General features: G+C 41.9%; 1 protein-coding gene across 3 annotated transcripts in view; it reads left to right on the plus strand.

Annotated features, from left to right (window-relative positions):
* The first annotated feature begins 6119 nt into the window (after positions 1 to 6119).
* CAB39 (calcium binding protein 39) overlaps positions 6120 to 20982 on the plus strand; it is a 44312-nt gene continuing 29449 nt past the window's right edge. For 2 of the 3 annotated variants that reach the window (XM_075716621.1, XM_075716625.1), the window contains exon 1: positions 6120 to 6155. The gene's annotated coding sequence lies outside the window, so the exon portion shown is untranslated. Of the gene's footprint in view, positions 6156 to 8129; positions 8206 to 20982 lie in introns of all 3 variants that reach the window. The other variant, XM_075716622.1, reaches the window with a different exon arrangement.

Genomic DNA, 20982 nt, shown 5'->3' on the forward strand with positions numbered 1-20982 from the left:
ACCGAATCCAGCTGAACAGCAGCACTACCCCCATGCCATTCGCTGCAGCAGTTTTCTGCTGGAAGAGCTAATTAATTAGTTTCTGCAAAGTCCTTTGAAGGGGTAAAGTGCTAAGTAAGTGCATAGCAGCGTTCTCTAGAGGGTGTGGGCTTCAAAGCTTAACAGGCGCTACTTAAATATGAACTGAGTTAGTAAACTTGGTTCATAATTTCTTTAAAATGTGAAAGAACAGGGAAAGCATCTGAAAAAAAACCCCACCAGTCGTTTTGGTAGTGCTAAGCCTAAGGAAGAGTCACTGAAACAAGCCAGCTCTCTGGCAGATGAGCAGTTGGCTTCCAGTTCCCCTTCCCTGGCTTTCAACCTTAGCCTACTGGCATAGCCAGGAAAAACCTTTCTCCTTCGATAATTTTCAATTTTAGAATTGATTTGGTAAAAGCAGGAGAATAAAAGTGCTGAGAAATAATAGAAGAAAAGCAGTCCTTTCGGAAAGATAGGTGGGTAAATTCAGGCTGGTAGAGCAAGCTCTTGTAGTACATCTGTGGTAGCTCAGCCTCTCTTCTCCCAAAGCCTTGTGAAATTTTTACATGGCAGCTAGCCCTTGCATGGACACATGGAGCGAGGCCGGCTCACGGCGATGATGGTCATTCAGGCATGTTGGGTGACCAGCGGAGCAAAACATCACCCACTGGGAGCACACGCACAGGTTCCTGGACCTAGGCTGTCTTCTGCCATTGCTTACAAGTGTTGAAAGGATGAAAACTAAAGACTCCTGCCAATATATGGAATATCCTTTCTAATCATTTCACCAGTGTTCACAGCCTCGTGTCTTTCCTGCATGATTTGGGATTCGTAGATGTATTTGCTTCCAGTTCTATTGAATTAATGGATGCATTTGACTTTTTTTGCCTTTTTTTTTTTTTTTTTTAATTCAGGAAATACATTCTTCTACAGGGCTGTTTTTCAGGGCAACTTCTGTTATTTCCTTTCATGTTTACGATGCTGATGGAAATCTGGTTTTGGCTTTAGTAGTAGATTCTCGCTGGAATGGATGCTGCGCTTTATAGATAACTTTCAGTTGTTCCACAGTAATAAAAAGTTTATTACAAGGACATGGTTCTGCAGAATGACATACTGCTCTTCTTGCTTCCAGGAAAGGAATTTGCAGCAGATTTTTTTCCTATGATTCTTCTGGCAATTGTTTTTCTTTTCTGACAATCTTTACATGCTACCCTTAGTTCTTGTGATTTGTAATAATATTTTAAAAATGTGTTTTCATTCTGAAATGGCACCTTGAATTGAGGATAAAGCATGGCAACCCTGTGAGGAAAAAACCCAACTGATATGGATGACAATTACATTTATTTGTGCTTTCTACTGTAAATAGGTTGGGGGGGGTGGGGTCTGTTCATTATGTATTAATTGAATGAACTGAAAGGTAATAAAATGCTCACCCAGAGATGTTTCTTTGAGAAAAGCTTCGAGAGTCTGCAGTGAACATTCCCAGCTGGTAACAGGAGAAATGGGAGTTTCAGGAACAATCACAGGCACTTGTGAAACCTGGGTGATTAAATTCAGCCACTTCAGCTTGGTCCAAAGTCCACAGAAAGACTGAGGAGTCTTGTTCTTCCAAACTTTAAGATACTCAGCATAACTACAGTTGTCTCTACTCCTAATATTTCCTCCCCAAAGCCTTTTCCCTGAAACGCTTTGTCGGGGACCAGGAACCCAGGCTCTGGTCTGTGAATCACACCAATGCATGCCCGTGCCCAATTAAAACATAACCTGGATGTTGGTAATGTTCTTTTCTCTTTGTGTATTTGTCAAGGCAGCTGGCAAGAAGACCCAGATTATGTTTTCAAATGGTCCATGTCGTGCCTATTAAGATGGCCATGTAGTTGGCAGGAACATCTCCGTACTCATCGCATGACAAGGTGATGACATGCTCAAGGTACGGGCAGTTATTTCTACCTTTCTGCTCCCTGCCCTGCTTTCCCATGACAGTTTGGGCTCTGTGCAAATGGGACTCCTGCTCTCACATGCACCACTGCCAGTAAAACTCAGTGCGGGACTTTTTGTACAAGTGACATTTACCTTGCTTGGGATTGTGCCCATTTGGGCTATGGGCAGTGACATCCAAAAGTGTGTGGCAGGCTGCAAGACCTGGGGGGACGCTGTGTGGGACATGATGAGAGGCACTCAGGACCTGCCCCTGCAGCAGGGTGGTGGGGGGGAGGAGGAAACACCCTCCAAAGAGAAAGGGCGTGCGTGTCCTACTGCATCACAGCCCTGGAAAAGAGAAAAGATAAACCAGGCGATGAGTTACTTCCCCTGCGTGAAGTACTGAGGAAGAGGAAGGTGCAGCAGAGGGATTAAGAAATAAGCCTTGATGCCTGGTGATGGGGTGGGACACAGAACTCCAGGGCTGCTGGGGACCTACTTTAAAATCGTATTTGAGAGGCAGTTGTGTCGCCACTCTCTTAAAGAAACCTGCAAGTGTGATGCTCTTGCAAGGATGCATTGGCTCAGCCTGGTTTTCGGCTGAACCGCAGGAGCCCGTGGTGCCCTTGGCAGCCTCCCTGCCTTCATCCGCCCTTGGCCTCGAGGAGAGCTGAGGGAGGCTGCTCCTGGAGAGCCAGCTGCTGCCATGCAGGACCCGGCATCCCGTGCAGGGCACGGGGGCTCTACGTAAGGTATGGTCAAAGGACGAAAAGAGGTGAGCAAAACAGAGCTGCTCGAAGGAGGATTGATTTCACAGGATGACATATTATTTTTCCCCGCTTTTGCCATTTGTTGGTGCAGGATGGTGATTAGAAAAGCTGAACCTGAGCTGCAGAGCTCCCTGGGACCTCAAACCAGCAGCAAAAAGCCCTAGGATCCCATTCAGCTGTCTGTCCCTCCTGAGCAAACCACCTGAGTACTTGGCTTTCTAACTACCTTTTTTTTTTTCAGTGAAGTAACTTGGATTTTTTAATCATGTTTATTCATGTCCTAATTTGCAAGAATTAATTAATTCACAATGGCTATCTCAGTCGTGGCTGGGAATTAGTGAATTGCTGGTGTACTACGAGCTCTCTCACACGTTGAATTTAATTCCTGCTTCTACGAGCTTAGAAAAAGCATGCTCTCTCTGCTCGCGGATTTCCTTGCCATATACCATATGGGAATGGTAATTGCACTGAACCCATTACTTGCATGATCTTTTTTCCAATGGTCATTTGTAAGGCAGTAGTGTCTATTTTTCAGGAGCTGGTGTCGAGTCCCTGTACTGGCGCTTGCCTTTAATTCCTTCTTCTCTCTAGTCAGTACCCTGAATATTATCTGTTTAAACTTGAATGTTTTCAGCATAATTACAGGTTAACAATTTGAACACAGGCACACACACACCCTTCCCATGTTGGCTTTGAAAACAATTATTCCCAGCTCACAAGCGAGATATATGAACTGCCAATGTTTCACTAACTGCATGCCGTGGGCCCAGGCAAGCTCGGCAAGCTGTTCCCCAAGGCCCTGTCACCTTTCACAGGCAGCGTGTCCCCCTGCCTGCTCCAGGTCCAGAGCTGCTTCATCTCTTATATCTTATATATATATATAAGAGCAAGATATATATATGGGGGATATAAGCAAGTATATATAAATATATATATAATAAATATATATATAAATATATATATAAAAATATATATACACACACACACTTGCTCTTACATCTTTTTTTATATATATATAAAATATGTTTATATATGTACACACACTTGCTTATACCTGCATGTCCTATCTGGTGAGGTGCTGACCACAGCAGGGCTGGCTGGGGTAGCCCCCAGTGGCACCGGCACGCTGCCAGGCTGGACCTGGAGCCTACGGTGCCAGTCCAGGGAAGCATCCCCACCAAACCAGCACTGCTGCAGCTGCCCAGCCTCACCGCCCAGTGCAAATTCCTCTGCACTTCCATGCTGTCCTACACCGGGACGGTTGCAAGTGTGGTTAGAAACATTCTTCTGCGTCCAAGCCATAGCACACAGCAAGCTGATTCACATGGGCAGTGCCACACATGCAGAAGACCTCTTGGCTGAGCATTTCACATGTTCCGTGAGGTCTTTCCACATCAGAGATGGCACCAGGAATCTTACTTGGCCTTTAATCAACCTGTTCTTCCGCTGTTAAGAGTCGTTTCCCGCAGGACGTCGCAGTGAAACCCAGGGAGCTACCAGGGTGGAAGCTGGAGGAGAACAAGGGGACTTTGGGCAGCAAAGCCAATGGGATGTTGCAAGCGGTGACATGCAAAGGGTCCAGGAGTAAAAATCCATCTCACAGAGATGAGAAGACAGACTGTGAAATACTGGAGGTTGCTGCCAGGCTGCTAAAAGACACAGCAGAATACACGGGATATACATCTGAAAATGCAACGCGTGGGGCAGCACAATGGCCAAGCACGCTGCTCGGGCACACCACCCAAGCGCTGCCAGACCGCTGTGATTTCTGGGACAGCTGGGGATGGTATTTGTTGTCTGGGTATGAAGACTATTTTTGCTTACATTTTGAGTTTCTTTTTTTTTAAAATTTGGTAAACTTCCAGCTCGGGGGAAGGGAATGACTGCCGGGTGTGGGGGAAGAGAGAAGACCCTGCAGTCCCCAGGGAGTGTGTAGGTCCAGCACCCTGTGTAACCCCCACTGCACTAATTCAGGTGTCGCTACAGAAATGGCTTTTGTTTTTCACCCGCCCAGGCACCTCACCGTGGCTAGTGTAATTTCTCACTCTGTATAACATGAGCTTGCTTAACTGTGAGCAGAGTCTAGGTGAGAGGAGCTTCAGCTCATCCGTACCTAGCTCTCCAAGCCACCCAGCAAAAGTTTCCGTGTCCAGTGCAGCGTCCTGGTGGGAGCCTGTGGGACGGGAGGCAGCTTTGCCCACCCAGTGCCGCTTGCTTTTTGTACAGCAGACAAGGCAACCGTGACACGTGAAGTTCAGAGCAGCAACATGCTGCCGCAGGAAAAAATGACGGCATCGAGAGCCTGACCCAAACCCTCCCCAGCGATGTGATGGGGAAGTGCAGGAAAGGGACGTGGAGACACATAATTAAAAAGCAGCTGAATAGAGAAGCTGTCAGCTGGAGCTGTACAGTGCAGCAGAGCATGGGGAGCTTAAGGATGCTTCGGGAAACCAGGCCAGCAAGTCCCACACTGCTGCACAGCACTAATGCATCAGAGCCGCGGGGGCAAGGTTTCACCTCACGGCTTGTAAGAAATTCATGACTTGTTCCATAAAAACATATTTTTCTCCTTTGAAATCATGTTGTGTATTATACTGCAGTAATGGACAATACCGACTTGATCTGTGCTGGGAGAGATGTGTGCTTTTTTCGATCCAGGCTAATCTGCATTTGTCACGGCGAGACTGAGTATTACCTACCAGGGATACAGAAACAGCCCGAAGCCCTTCCACGCCGCGATGGGAACTAGCAGAAAACCTTTGAACCATAGTTCACCGGCAACCTGACGCGCGGGGCCGGCTGAAGTCCAAGTCCAAGGCACGATGCCGCGTCACAGCCCCACATCTGAGCCCCGAGGTTCGCGCCATGGAAGAAGTTTTCTGCGAGTGCAGAGGGTGCAAAGGGTCTGCAGGAGGTTAGGGCAAAGAGGAGAGGGGGGAAAAACAAGAAGTAAAAATTATTAAAATTATTTAGTATTAAAAGAATGCTAAATAATACAGTGTAAAGAAAAGAATGCTCAGTACTAAGAAGGAACAAAAGAATAATAACAAAGACTAGCAGCAGTAATATATGATAAAAGTTAAGCAATAATAGAAGGGCTAACGATACACGTGAAACACTCCTAGCGCAGGACCGCGGGGGCGCCGCCCTCGGCCCTCCGCGCCGGCAGGGGGCGCTGGCGTGCGGCAGCGGGCGGAAGCGTCGCCGCGCTCCGCCGCCCGCCGCCGCCGCCGCCGCCGCGCTCCGCCGCCGGGCGAGGGAAGGGCCGCTGCGACGCAGCAGAGCGCGGGGCGGGGGGGGGGGGAGGGGGCCGGGCGAGCCGGGGCCGCGCCGCGCCTCTGCCTGCAGCCGCCGGAACCGCGCCGCCAGCCGCCGGAGCCGGGGCGGTCGGGCCGCCAGGCAGGCCCCGCCGGACACGCCGCCGAGGAGGCCGCGCTCCGCAGCGAGGTACCGAGGCGGCGGGGCGGGGGGGAAGGCCGGCGGCGGGTCGGGCCCAGGCCCGGCGCGGCGGGCGGTGCGTGAGGCGGGGGGGGGGGGGGGGGGGGGGCGAAGGCCGCCGGGCCCGACGCGCATTGTCCGCCGCTGCCCCCGGCGCGGGGCCGGGCCGGGAGGCGGCGCCGCCGCGGCCGGTGCGTGCGGGGCGGCCGCTCGGGGCAGGGCCGGGCCCTGCGGGCCGCGGAGGCCGCCGGAGAACGCGGCCTGGCCCGGCCGGTGCCCGCCGCTTGCCGGCCCCGTCTCCCCGCTCGGCGGCGGCCGGTGCGGGGAGGGACCGGCCGCGTCCTGCCGGCCACATCGGCCTCGGAGGCGGCGCTGCCTCCCTGGGGCTCGCTGGCGGCCGGGGGAGGGGGCCCGTTCCCGGCTGGTAGTGCCTTCACGGCGGGGTCTGTGCCCTTTGGGGGGGTGGTGTCCGCAGGTTTCGTAAAAGCCGGAGGCAGTCTGAAGGGGAGGGGTACAGACCAGTGCCTGCGTTTCGCTGGTGCGACAGCGCCTTTTATCCCGAAGTTCCTCAAATGCCGTAGCCGGGTAACGAGTTAATATGCAAAACTGCGCAGGGTTTACCTCAGCCCGCAGGAACGGAGCGGCTTCTGGGGTGGGAGGCAGCCGCTGCTGCACGGCACCTCCTGGGATGGGCATGGAGGGGAATGCCCTGTCTCAGCCAAGCGGCAGGGGGAAGCGCGGGTGGCCACTCGTCACCCGAGTTAGCCTTTTGGTGAGGAGAACACCCAGTTAAAACCTCTTCTTCGTTATGGCCTTTATGGCATGAATTGATTGGAGGTGCGGAGCAGGCACTAACTTAAGCAGTCCTCTCGGTGTCCAGGTCTAAGGCCTCTTCCTACAATTGTTATTCGTGTTCCTAGTCCTGATAGGCTTCTGTGCAGAAATAGCCGTATGTGAGGGCTGTCAAGATCCTAATTTCTTCTGCAAACTACTCCATAGAAAGCTGACACAGCATGATCTCTGTGTTCCATAAAAGAAAAATATTTTTTTCATTGGTTTTTCTTGCACATCTGTGAAATACTAGTAGTGTTGAAACTAGGATGTATCTTTTTTTTTTTTTTAAAAAGTTTAATTTTTAGTAAGTGATCGTGTAGGGCCATAGGATTTATTTAAAACCTATATGCTGTCTTATGGGAATGGTGTGATTTAATTTGCATGATGAGTCAAAGATTAAATTACATGACCTAGGCGCTTTAGTTTCAGTGAGGCAATTAACAATGCTTGGAAGAACAGTTTAAATGTAGATCAGAAAAGAAATTTGATTAGCATCAAAATATTGTAAAGTTCTGCATGTGTGTGTTTTTTTAAATTTACCTGTTAGAAACTAATTCAAGGCCCTGTGTTTCCCTTTCAGCAATGTAGTTCATCATCAGGAAATGTGTCTTCCTTTTTAACACGAAGAGCTCACAAAATCATATACTGTCAGAGGAAATTTAACATCCTGAGCTTGTGCCTTGGCATCTAAGCTTTTAAATAATAGATTTTTACCATTTAAAACACTGTGTACCTTGAGTTAATACCCATTACCTAATACCTGTTGATGTGGCACATGCCTTTAACTGCAGAGAAAAAAAAAAGGCCCAGAAATATTCTGAGAATTAGAATAAGCATGGTGCCTGTTTCAGAATCAGAAATAACTTGATTTTTCTTTTTTTTTTAATTGTCCTGTATGAACTGACAGCTTATGTGATCTGTAAGAATGGCATGATGCCCCATGGCACTGTGTCATGGTAGGATTCTGTCTGTCACGGACTCGCTGTTGTAAGAATATTGTATTTTACAATTAGCTTCATGTTTGTCTTGTGACGTGAGAAACTGTTGAGTCAGCCAGCTAGTATATGCTTGACTGAAATTTACTTGTATTTAAACTGTAACCTCGATGATAGTGGGATATACATGTCATTGGGGACTTTTCTTCATCAGACAGAAAAAGTACCTTACTACAGGAGGAGATTGTGTCTGGTCGTGTTGGGAGCAAGCGGAATAAAGGTCTTGTAATGTAAGTTTGTATGTATGGACTAACATGCTGCTGAATATTTCTAAATGCTGATAGCATTGATTTTTTTTTTTTTTCAAGTTAATTGCATTCTCTTATGTTGGTGCGGAGTTCTGAAACTTTGATGCGTTCAGTAGGCATCTAATGCATGGTTGTAGATGGAGAATTGTAAAACAGAATTCATATTTTTTTAAGATACATGTATTTATACAGATAAAGGATACTAAATAAAAGTGCCTGTTAAGCAATACTTTGTGACAATATGTCTTTGAGAGATAATTATGCTCTTTGGGTATTATCAAGCGCAGACAAATGTGTATTCCCAGTGGGGTGTGATAATATTAAGAAAACTCCACTCTTGGAATTCCTTGATTGCTTTTATGAAACATTTATTCAGGAGGGATTTTGTTTTCGCATTCTATCGTGGAAGCTAATGCATTAGTCTCTTATTTGTTAATGGACGGTAGTCGAACGACACCTTCCTGTTGCGTTGTACATGCTGTACTTTCTAGGTTTTTTTATGGCATTTTTGTGAATATTAGAATTACTGACCAGTGTCCTCCCTTCGAATCAATTCTGTATTGAGTTTTTGCAGATATTTTAATGAGATGTTTGCAGCCTTAATTTTTGTGTAAAATCTTTTTGAAAGCTTTGATAATCTCTGTAATGTGCTTAGAGGCTTTAGACACTTGCTAAAATGATGTCTTTTTTTGTACTGCATATAGAGATTTGGAATGGTGCTCTAATAGTTGATGCTGGTTTGAAGCAGGGGGCAGGAAGGAGCCTAGATGACCTTTTGAATTCCCTTCTGGCCCTGATTTTCTGTACCCCTGACACTTTATAATATGGTTTAATTACAAGAGCAGCTATTAAAGTATGATTACCTTTGTCTAATTGGAGGCATCTTGCAGCTTTCTATCAAAAATAAGATTTGACTCATCTGCACCTTCAAAATTAATAGTACTGCAACAGCCTGCAGTTATTTATGTGAATAATGTGCAAAGCAAAAATGAGTTGAATTTTGAATACTGTATTTTCTACATCGTGCAGTTGAAATCTTGTAAATGTAGCAATTTCTGGTAAGGAAACAGTGGGCTACATGCATTTTTACCACTTCTTAGGTGCAAGCTGAAGCCAGATATTAATCACGTTGGACAAAAACCTTTTTAGTTGTTCAGTCATCCTAAGTCACAGTGTTCACTGTAACTGTATTTTTGTAGCTGTAGATAAACCTCAAGCGAGATGAAAAATTCCTTTTGCTATTAGTGCTCAAGGTTGTGCTGTTCTAACAGGAGAACTTTTAAAATGCTACTTCCCCAGGTTGTTGTCTAATTTAGGGTGTTTATTAGTCTGCATTGTTTGCAAGTTCAGCTCTCATTCCCTTATGTCTGGGCTCTCTTTCCCTGTGTCTTCTCTCAGTATCATGCTTCTTGCACCACAAGATGTAGATGTGTGAGACAGAAGGAAGCTGAATGTCTTCAGTTAGAACATGAAACTTTATGCTGAGATCCCTCCCCCCCCCCGAAGTGCAAATACAAAGGTTAAATTAGAAGATGAGGCTGTCTTGAATTATTTTAACGGACTTGAGCTAGGCTTTTAAATGCATGCTTCAGGAGTACCTAAGGCTTAAACTGGTGTCGTGTGAGTTTGGCCTTTCTTTAGCCTGAGCAGATTTATGTGCTTTCATTATTCCACCTTATTGATAAAATGGTACATTTATTTGTCCCTGTTTAAATACACTTTATAAAGGATTTACTTCAGGATCAATCCAAACTGAGAGCAGCCAAAATACTGTGTGTTTAAAGGAATAACTGTGGTCCTTCCTCAGCAGCTTTCATGGCCTGCTTTTTTCAGACAACATCAATTTAGAAAGTAAATTGCTTAGGTTTAAATAAACAACTGCAATTTGCTTTCTAACTCCCTTGTTTTGAGTATTCTAGCTAATACTTCATATAGTCAAAAGACACTATAAAAAGTTCCTGACTGTGGACTTTAAATATGCTAAAAGGAAGCAAATTTTAAGCCTGTCCACAAGGGCATAAAGTTCTGGGGGAAATCGCTGAATGTTGTAGCTAATCTTTCTGTTTATTTGAAATCTGCTACTTCTAGTAAAATACCTAGTTCCTTTCTAAAGATCTGTTTGCTCTGTAATTCTTCCCTCCCCTTAAAGCAGAGAATTCATCACTAAAAAGTTACATATAGCAAGACAGTTCAAAAACTGAGAAGTTATAATTACTACAGAACTGTAGTGTTAATGTAACATGTTTTTCTAAGTTAAGAAACATCTTTGGATGAAGTTATTTAGGAGTTACTACTTGGAGTTATTTTAAAATACTCAGGTATACTGTTGAGTGTTTCACTGTGAAACGGCTGCATCAGTGAAAAATTGCTGTGTGCTGCTTTTGATCCGTACCCTGTTGTCTGTGTGTGGGGGGGGTTATCAATTTGTATTGATAACAAATTCATTTTTCTTACTAAAAGAATGTAACTAAAAGTTTAACTGCAAACCCTGGAAGATTTGAAATGTGACACTTAAAAATAGCTAAGATAGAACTTGGCTATAAATTAAATTGAATGAATGTCAACTTTTCAGGGAGTTGAATATGCGTGATTGTGAGAAGTACTTATGTTCAGTCGTTTGTGTGTGTGAAATGCCTTATCTTCTTTGAAGTTATCTGTGTTAAAACGTATAAAGAAAAAATAGAGAAGTGTTCCCAGAAATGTGGAATGCATAATCTTTTTCTGGCTGCTAGAGGTGCCCAGACAAACATCTGACATCTGAAGAAATTCCTTTCTGAAAAGTTTTTATTTACTCACTTTTAAGTAAAGCATGCTAGTGCACAGAAATATGTAGAAAGCCTGTTGAAGAGACAGTTGCGGAAGGCCCCTCTGTCTTGCTGGCCAGCTTTTGTGTCTGGTGCCACTTCGGATTTTGCCAGGCAGAAGTCGACTGTGCGACTTTCCCTGTTGTTTTTCTCTTTACTCTCCTGGACAAGAGCTCACCTGGAAAGGCTTACCATGGACGGATACCTTTTTTTTTTCAAGTATTTGTTGAGAGCCACGCCAGCTTCCCAGCTCATCTGCTGAGGAGGTTAAAAAATCTGTAGACTTTGAATTATCAGTAGCATCTTGTATGGTGTGGTAGATGTGTGTGCTGATGGCACACATTCAGAGCATCCTGCTGCAATGGAGTCTCTGATCTCTTCCTCTGGGTAAGCAGTTTCAAGAGTTTTTGCTACAGTTGTAGAAATGAGGCAAAAGTCACTTGTGTCATTACCTTTTACTTTGACTGTTACATGTGAAGTATGCCCTTTACTGCTTTGGTAGATGATATTCCTTATCATTCCTAATATATGTCAAAAGATTGGGTTTTTTTTTTCCTGATGTATTTTAACAGTTTATAAAATCAACCAGCATATAACATTTTGACTTTATTGGATATCATGTACAGACAAAGAAAAAGCAAAAGAAAAGTTTGTTCACAGAGAAGTAAGATTTTAGAAAAGAAAATGTGTTTTATTCTACCTAAATGAGACCTTAGTGATACAGTCGTGCACTGAGTGTAACACAGGTGAGCACTGCGAAGTCTCTCCCACACAGTTTATGAATACATCGTTCTTCTAACCTGTAACACCTGCTATTCAAGTCCTAAGTTTCTTCTGACTGGAGATTGGTGGTGATGGAGAAACTTTATGGAGGAATTTAAAGAGATACCTTGTAGGGGAGAGAGTTGAGGCACAGTTCTTGATAAAGACTTTGCATATGCTCAGTACTATATTAGAAAAATACTAGGAAAGCGAAGTTAATATCTCAGAAGTTAACAAATATTCAGAAGCTCACTTTGCTTATGCTGATTTGGTACTAAAAGTTTGATTATATGATTGTTTTAATTTTTTTTTTTTCAGTAGGACCTTTTGTTCTGTCAGTGCACAAGAGAACGCGCAGTGAAGGGGCATCCCTTGCGTGTACTTGTTTAGTCACAATGTGGTATTCGGTCTTTTGCTTTGTTGCATAAAACTTAGTTCTCTGAAGATAGGAGTATTCAGGTCCTTGTGAGTTTTTCATTGGTTCACAGATACTAATGAAAGTACATTTCACAGTGTTCTTCAGCAGTGTGGTGATTCTCCCCCTTTTTTTCAGGTAATGATGCTTAAGCACAGAGAATTTTCTCCTGTGTTTGAGTGTGTGCCATTGTGTGTGTTGTCTGGTGGAGCACTTGAGAGCTTGTACTTCCAAAGCTTTTTTTCCAGTGGCATCCATTCGTGATGTGAGATTCAGTTGCCTAAACATAGACACCTAGTATTATTTTAGATGCTCCAAGGCATCTGCCCAAGACAGGTAGGAGGTTAGTGATTTTCTGAAGGGGCAGTTGGAGACCAGCTGTGCTGTTCTAGTCCATTTGCAGTGCTGTTCGTCATTCAGGCACCTGAATTGCTGCCATGGTATTAGTTGTTACTCTCAGAATCTCATTTTGGGCTCCCAGAAGAGGGTGGGTACTTAACATGTCTTGCCTAATGAGAAAGGAAGATTGGGGGTAGAATTCTGCTGTCCAGGGTGGTACTTGAGAGTCTTGCCTGAGGGACCTGGTTTTGCTGTCCTCTGTGTTGTTGCAAGCTTTCCAACTTCAAAATCAAATAAGGAAAAGTTCCTATGGAAAATCTGTCTTTTTTGTAGCCTGGTATAGTTTGTCAGTGGAATGAATGAAGGCTTCTCTTAAAAAAAGTACAATTGAGAAAAACTAAAATAATCAAGGTAATTAGAAAACGTTAAATCTCAAAGTGTTGGGTGTTGGACTTGAGGGCCTTGCTAATTGAACACGAGAAGTTAAATTGTGTTAAAATATGGTCTGAAAGCAAACACGAGCTCCAGCGACAAGGTGGAATAGCCTTTTCCCATGGATTTCATAGATGATGATTGACAACGAAGGAAGCTTCTTGAAAACATTATACGTTTTCTAAACAAGTGCTGTTCTGGACCTGATTATTTAGATTTGTAATCTCTAAGAAAAGCAGTATATTGACTCATCGGTATTGACTAACATAGTTCCGTTTTACATCTATAATTGACATTGAGCAATATTTAAACTCTGCTAACTCTGTAATAGGGTGGAGCTGGAGTAAACAGTTTTTCTGTTAGGAACTGCATCCATTCACAGAGCATTTTGGGCAGAGTCCTGGCATAGCTGTCCAGTCTGACTGGTGTTACTCTTAACCCATGTGTTATGGTGAGAGCATTAACATTCTTAGATCCAAAAGAGCCTCTTTATTTCAGGGTTATGGAATATTTTGAAAAAAAGTCACAAAAACTTCAGGGCATTTGTGCATGGTACAAACTTATGAATGTATTGAAGTTTTAAATTCTGTGAACAAATTGCATGTCAGTTTTCTTCATGCCTTTAACTTGGAAAAAACAGCCTCCACCCCGCCAGCTTTCTAACTGGTGATTGTAGTTATTCCTTCCTACCTGTATATATACATTTTTATCTATCTTAAAGAGAAATTAACCCTGTTTAGTGAGCTTTCATTCTTGTTAGGGAACTTTTTTTATATTTATGTGTGTATGCATATGTATAAATAAAAAGTGTTAACAGTGATATAGGCATAGATTTATAGTGTCATCCAACAGAAGATGGATTATGTTTTTTTCCTTTGAGACTGACCATGCAAGGCTTTTTGCTTCTGTTAGGAATCACACTGAATAAGGTCTCAGCATTGCTGCGGTTGAGTTGTGGAGTGGAGTCTGAAGAGTAGTTCTGCTCTCCCTCTGGCATCGGCAGTTGCCCCTCATGTATTTATGTAGGTTGCGGGCTTAACAGTATCAAATTTGTGTTTCAGAATTAGCCATTCTTGAGCTCATTCACGAACAACGAGAAGGATTGTTGGCCAGAAATACAGAATCTTTCCTCTCTAAATGGGTTATTTTTAACTTTCAGAATTACTTACAAGCATTGAAGAGTCTTAGTAAGTACAGCAGAAGTTTCTATAACTTATCACTTCTATTTATTATGGTACTCTAACTTTCAGTGTTGTGGATTCATGCTCTGAGATTTATACAAAAATTGAGAAAATCTGGACTTTCATCAAGTCCCTAAATTAGATAACCAAACTAAACTACTTGATGGTGAATGGGAAAATTAAAATCTGTATTTTAGCAGCTAAAAGGGAAATCTGGATAGTTTGAAAAGCATTAAAGTATAGTGTCTTTCACATAGTTTATTTAAATCTTGTTTGAGTTAGTAGTGAAAAAAATTATTTTAGTAGATACCTGAATTCTGTGAAGTCCCCTGATGTACTTCTGTATCTAATGGGTGGTTCATCAGATTCCAAAATTGTTACTGCATGCATTTTATTTTTGTTATTTGCAGAATTTTTAAAGATACCATTGCGGATTATTTTACAGAATTTATAACCAGTAGTACATTTTGACTGCAGTCAAACCTTAGGTTATAGTTTTAAACCAGAGTCTTGAAAGCATAACCTTACCTTCCCCTTTTAAATTTAGCTTTTTCCTGATATGTTGATTACTTTTGTTGTTGAAAATGGAACTCCAGCATAGAAATTTTTTTTGAGAATTGTGATTTCTTTTGGCATCCCTTTGTAATTAGAACAAGTCTTTTAACATAGAAAAGATTTTTATTTGTTTTAAACAATTAAAGCTTTTGAGTAACTTCAGAGTTTACCAAGTCTGTGAATTTTGGTAGCTGCAAATTTTTATTTCTAGAGTATTTGATTGTTTGATTTAAGGGCTGTTGTTTTATTGAAGCCTCTTGGTGATGCAGAAAGCAATGACATTATACTGTTTTCAATTCCTATCAAAGTAATTTTTAGAATCCCGTATTTAAATATAATTAGTGTTAAGCTGGTGCACCAATTAGTAAGTTTAAAGGTTGGTTTTGGGTTTTTTTTTTTTGTTAGTTTGTTTTTTCCACAAAGCCCTAAGGAAGAGAAGGGGTTGACAGGATACCGACATAGTTGAAATAATTAGTAATACGCAGTGTAGGAGTATAAGTATCAGCTAAAATGCAAGCATTTCCACTTGAGCTTGGTGTCCGCCCTTTGGAAGATCTTCGGTCCTTGGGAATGATTTTTTCAGTAGTTACAGAGGTGATGTGTGATCATTCCTTGGGTAAACTTGTAGAGAAGATAACGTCTTCTGGTACTGTTCAAGTTTCTCTTGGTAGTGTTACACAGTAATTGCATTAGAGGAAAGTTAGGAACTCTTATTTTAGTATTGCGAAACAATTCGATAGTTCCTTTTTCCAGTCCAACTCTTCTTAGCAGATCAGATAAAGGAACTGTCCTTCAGAGATGCTTCAGTTTTTCCACTGTGTTAGTTGGCCTAATATGAATTGCTTCTTGTTACAAGCCTCATTTTTTACTTGCTGTCTCTAGAATGGTAGCTCTCAAACATTTTTTGTTTCTGGACCTCTAGCTGTGTTGCAGGATAGATGCTGACTCCTATATAGAAAATAACAACAGTGCTAGTTTTAGTTACGTTTTGTGAACTCTCTGGGCTGTTCTGCCTTGGAGAATCACATCTACAACAGCTATTGCTAGCTACTTTGAAGTAAAATCAGTTGGAAAATCTTCCTTTTGGAAAGGCACCTTTCTGCTGTGGTGTTAGCCCTGCCTCCCCCTTTTTTAATGCAAAAATGCCTTTTGAAACTTCTGGGCAACTTGTCTTAGTTCTAGCAAGCAGGAACTGTAAGGTATTTTCTTGTGAGTTTTGGGTGGAATAAATTTAAATGTTAAACTTTTGATTAGGACCTTCTACCTGCCTGTCCCAAGGTTGTTATTTTCTTGTATTTGTTACTCTGATGGAAGCAGAGAAGTTTCGCTTGCCATGATGGGATCTGCCTGTAAAGATAACTCAAGCGTTCCCAAAAGGGAAAGAGAGATGAAATGTAGCATGTATGTATATCTGATGGATCACCACAGGCATCTGGCACATTGTTTCTATTCTATTTCTATTTAATGTACAAGTAACTTTCAGTAACTGGAACTCTGAGGTGGTGTCAGGAGGGAAGAGGACTTTCATGTGGGTTTTTCAGGAATATCTGGCTTTTCAGAGTGTGTATGCTGACGTATCCTGCTGTATCTTAGATCTTTGGACTGGCAACTTGTGAATCATCAGAAGGACTCTTAGGTTGGCATGACAAGAGCTTAGACTCATTTTGGGGGGCAGTCTAGATCATTACCCCTTCTTGATTGCTATGCTGCATAGCATTTTTTAGCATGAAGTGGAATTCAGGATTAAGTTGAAACTCCTCTCCCTCTGTCTCAAAATATTTGCTACAAAAGGAAAATACAGTGGTATGGTGCTTGGCTTTCGCCTCATCTCTCCTGAAGGTTTGTGCCATGGATAGTTCTCCTAACCCTTGTATACATCATCTCTGCCCTTAAATGTATCTTTCTATGCTCTGTGATCTGCCTTGCCCCAAAGGAACGCACCTGTCTTGGCAGTTGAGGTGCGATGTGGTTTACGTATCAGAAATTGAATCCATTAGTGACTTTGAAGATTTAGACCAAATGTGAACTAGTAGGAGAAACAGAGGTGGTTTGAGGGAACTGTGTAAAGGACACTTTTTTACAGCCGCTTTAGGTATATTGTGATCTTGAAATTATTTATGTGGAATTTCTGTATTGCCATGGCTGGTTCTTTTCTTAGGAGAATGCAGTGAATTATCCTTTAAGGTTTTGTTTGCTTGTTTGTTTATTTCTTATTATCATGGCACACAGTTTAATCATCAATTCAGTAATGACTTCTAGTTTAGTTGAAAAGGGAGATAATATTATCAATATATTTTCTCTTTCCTGAACCCATGGCAGTTTTGTTCAGGCTAAATTTCAGCCAGCTACTTCTCATAAGTTTATTTCTTACAAACACACTGGTGTCTTGGTAGCAATGAGATGTATGTCTGAATATTATCGGTGTGTTCTGGCCTATAATGTGTGGAATTTTTTTTTTTCCCCCCTGTTTCAAGTGATGCCCATGAAACTAATTCTTGATCTTGAGTATTTAGGGAAAAAGAGAAGTTTCTCCTGGCTAGCTTCTGATTTTGCTGATCTTTGCGCTGTTTTCCCATCTAGCACGTTGTCCTTGGTACAGCGTACTCAAGAGGAAGTAGGGATTTTCATCTGAGGATAAGCTTGGTGAAAGTTCCATGATAAAAGATACCTCCACACAGCTAGCTTGGGAAAATCGGACACTTGATTTATGGTGGTACTGATGTTAGTTGGCAGTGGGAAGGAAAGAGCACTGTTAATAAAGGTACTTAACCAGTAAAGCCCTAGCACAGTTGCAGTTATTATGGTCAGAGGTTGTGTTTTTTATTAATTTAAGCTGTATCTGCACTAGTAGGATTTACCAACAGAACTGTGTCAGTAAACCGTTTGTATTGTTATCAAAGCTGTGTTTTAATTGCCAGGGACCATGGCAAAAAAATAGTTTGACAGAAAGCAAATTTGTCAAATGACCTTATGGATCAGTTCAGATATTGCCTGCACGTCAGCTCCTTGTACTAGGTAAGAGATAATTTAAGGAAAAAAAACCTAACTGAACAACTTTTTCCTTTTCCTGAATGAGGATGTAATGAACTAGAAGGAAAGGATTCACAGTAATCGTGGGGTCACGTTTCCGAGTCATTTATTGATTGCCCGCTCCTGCTTTCTCTGTGACTCAGTACATAACTCCCATAGGTTATTTGTCAGGAACTCCCTTTCACAGAGGAAATATGTAATCATTGAATAATGTGCCAAGTTATCTTGGTTTCGTGTAGCAAGAATCAGCTTGGATTCATGAGAGTTTATCTCAGAATAATTTACATTTTAGTGTTTGTTTCATTCCAATGAGATCTCTCAATAGAGGTAAAAATGGCAGAATTGAGGAGTCATCTGTGGTCTCAGAGTCACCTCTCAGGAGTCTGACCAATTGACATCTTTTTGCAGCGGAGCTTGCTATGCCTTTTGGTTTTGGGTTTCAGCCCTAGTTATGTCAAGCTAATGCACAGAAGTAAACCCGGAGACATTAAGCTGTGCTTGACTGCATGCCATCTCGGCTAGTTTGTAAAAGGCTGTTGGGACTGAGGTGAGTTGTACAGTAGTTTAACATAAATAGTCTTTAATTGTGAACTCCCAAATGGATTATTTTGGAAGGGCAGCCTTCACAGGTGTAATACGTCAAAGCAGAGACTGATGTAATTTGTTATATTCTGCCTATGGCAGGGGCCAGTAGTAATCAGTTAGGGAAGATGGATACTCCTTGATGTATCTTCCCAGTTCTTAAGGCAGTATTTTTAGGATGTTCCTGAGCTACGTTGGGATCACTGTTTTAGAGCCCATTAACCTCGTGCTTCAATGTTGTTGTTCCTTAAGTGATCTTGTTCCTTTGTAGGTTATGTTTATTAAAGATCTGTTGTTCTTCAGATAAATTAGATGAAGAGCTATGATGTGTTGAACTTAGATAAACTTAGGCTGAACATTAGAAGTTTCTAGCAGGCCAAAGAATTTGGTCTCCAAAGGAAGTAAAGGAACCATGGGAAAAATATTGTTGATTTTCTTAAATGTTATTTTTAAAAGTAATACTATGACACTGTTCTTATCGAAGCTACATTTTGGTAAATATCCATTTTGATTTTTTTTCCCCTAGCTTTGTTACTTGTGCTTCTAGAGAATGGCTTTATTGAATGTAGTTTTTTGTTTATTGAGAGAATAATCTCTAAAGAAGATTGCACCTTAGAGGATTGCACCTGGAGCAATCCCAGGACCATTCAGTTTGATTGCAGTTTGATTGTTCTCAACTTCTCTTCAAAACAAAATGCCCAAAAAGCGCACGTGCATTTCCCTTCCTATCTTGTGCTAGTACTTATGATTCTCATTCTCCTTCTTTACATAACTAATTAATGTTTTAGATAATCTATTTTTCCTCTGTCCATTGCACCAGCTTTCTGGTTAAAACTAAATGCTGATGCTGTGGTTCTACTGGGGTTTCCTGTCCTTCGCCTGTGCGGTTTTCTGATATCCATACAGCTGTCTTCAGTTGTTGGAACATGTTAACTATAGACCATATTGCATTATGTGAAATGAAGTCAGAGATTAAACTGCAGCGTACTTTCTGCCTCCCCTTTTGCCACTTCTTCACTCTCAAAATTAACCCTTAGGTGTATACCAGAAATCTGATGCAAAGAGAAAACTTTTGGAAAGGAATCGGAATAATGTTTACCAAGGAATAGAAATAGTTACAAAGGAGACTCTTTTGCTTTGCATTTTTGGTTCCAAGGGTGGGTAGAATGGCACGTACATAATTGCAGTGTTTTTTGTCATGTAACAAATATTCTGGGTTTTGTGATGATGCGGTAAAGGCATCTGAGCCAACAGAGGATTGACTGTAATGCCAGGTTATGCGAAAATTATTTGAGCTTCAACCTGGCCAGAAGTGGGCATAACGCCTGACAACTTTTCTTGAAGTTTGAAGTAAGTTCTTTTTTGTGTGCAGTGTGTTAGAGATAGTAGTTACTTTTTGTGGTGAAACTCGTGATTATTATTTTTTTAAAAATATAATTACCAAGGATTGGGTGAGGCATTTATATGCTTGTCTGTATACCATATTGCAATATAGCAGTAAGGTTTGTGGGGAAATGAATGGGTGGGGTAACTCTAAACAGTCCACCAGGGAAAGAAGCTGAGTCATAAGATTTCCCTGAATATGGAGAAAGAGCTGGGATCTCAGATACTAAGCATTAGTATTAACAATCTTTTGTGCTTATGCTGGATCTCTGAAGCCCCTTAAAGGCAGCACCCTTATCTAAAACCAATTTCTACTTAAGTTTCTGCAAAAGCTCTGTAGCTGTGTGTTAAACTGTAATGAATATAATACTGTACAAGTATAACATTTTGGGGGGCTGCAGTCAGCTACTAGAGCCTAATAGCAGTAGCTGCCCTTCTCTTCCCGCAGCATGGTGCAGGTGTCTGCTGGAGAAGTCTGCTCTTGAAGAGGCAGAAGGGTCAGTAAAGTAATTGAATGGCAAGAGAGAAGCCTGCTTAATGAAAGGAATCAGCTGGCATTTGGCGCTAAAGAAACAAGCAGGGAGACTGCTGGGGTCTTAATTGCTTTGAAATTTTCAGAAAGGCTATGGTTGTAAGTGGTATCTCACATTATGTATTTCATTTTTACTTAGAAATTTATTTTCCAATTTTCCTTTTTTCTGAATCCATTTAATTGATCTTTTGTTCACTTAATTGTTCATCCTTGTTACAGCAGAGAATTTTTTTCTAAACAATTTTCATTTTTCTCTGAATTAAGTTACCATTCTTAGATAGGGGATTTTTTTTTTTTCCATTTTAATCTTTAAGTGGGTCACACCACAAATAACTCTGCAGAGTTGTGAAACTGCTTTTGAATCAGATTAAAGCTTTTGTGTGCTGCAGACTTGATAGAACAAGTTAATAGTGAGTTTTAAGGAAGATGCTAGTGTTCAGTTGTGGGTGGGACATGCCAGGTATGAGATGAACATGCCTGTCTTGCAAGAAAACTTGTATGTATAAATTATGTTCCTCACAAAATATCACAACAGATCCAAATAGATCATTGATTGCTTTAGCCATTTAGTATGTCAAAAGTTTTATTTCTTATGTGTGAGACAGTTGATGCAGTCCTTCTATCCATGTTTTAAAGTTATGTTGGAAGAAATGCTGAAAAGATGTGCAGAAGTATTTAGAGGATAGCAAGAATGCCTTAGAGCTGTAGTGTACTCTTAATAAATTTGCCAGCTGGTAGTGCCAG

This window comes from Pelecanus crispus, chromosome 9 (assembly GCF_030463565.1).
Source record: "Pelecanus crispus isolate bPelCri1 chromosome 9, bPelCri1.pri, whole genome shotgun sequence".
In the NCBI taxonomy this organism is placed as follows: Eukaryota; Metazoa; Chordata; class Aves; order Pelecaniformes; family Pelecanidae; genus Pelecanus; species Pelecanus crispus.